Here is a 565-nt window from a genome sequence, read left to right on the forward strand (position 1 = left end):
ACCTGTGTCCTCTGGTTCCGAGGCTTCCACCAATGGGAACAGTTTCTCCATGTTTACTTTATCGAAACCCTTCCTGATTTTGAACCCCTCGATTAAATCTCCCCTTAACTTTCTCTGTTCTAAGGAGAACAATCCCAGCTTCTCCAGTCTCTCCATGTAACTGAGGTCCCTCATCCCTGGTACCATTCTTGTAAATCTCCTCTCGAAGGCCCTCACATCCTTCCTAAAGTGCGGGGCCCAGAACTGGACACAATACTCCGGCTGAGGCCTCACCAGTCATTTATAAAGGGTCTAACAATGACTCCCTTGCTTTTGTACTCTCTGTTTATAAAGTCTTCTTTGTGTCTCCTGTGAAACTCCATGGGATGTTTTACTACGTTAAAGACGCTGTATAAACGGGAGTCGGTGTTTGTCCCACGCAATGATTGAAGGGTGAATGAGGTGGAGAAGAGTAACCGATTGCCAGTACTGATTGTTGGCAGTAGGCAGTAGGTCCTTGATCAATGTTCAGTTTGCCCGAGATGGCAGACAGACTGTGCTGAAACATTGCAAACAATGGATGCAA

The sequence above is a fragment of the Heptranchias perlo genome, unplaced genomic scaffold (genome assembly GCF_035084215.1).
Source record: "Heptranchias perlo isolate sHepPer1 unplaced genomic scaffold, sHepPer1.hap1 HAP1_SCAFFOLD_1142, whole genome shotgun sequence".
Classification (NCBI taxonomy): Eukaryota; Metazoa; Chordata; class Chondrichthyes; order Hexanchiformes; family Hexanchidae; genus Heptranchias; species Heptranchias perlo.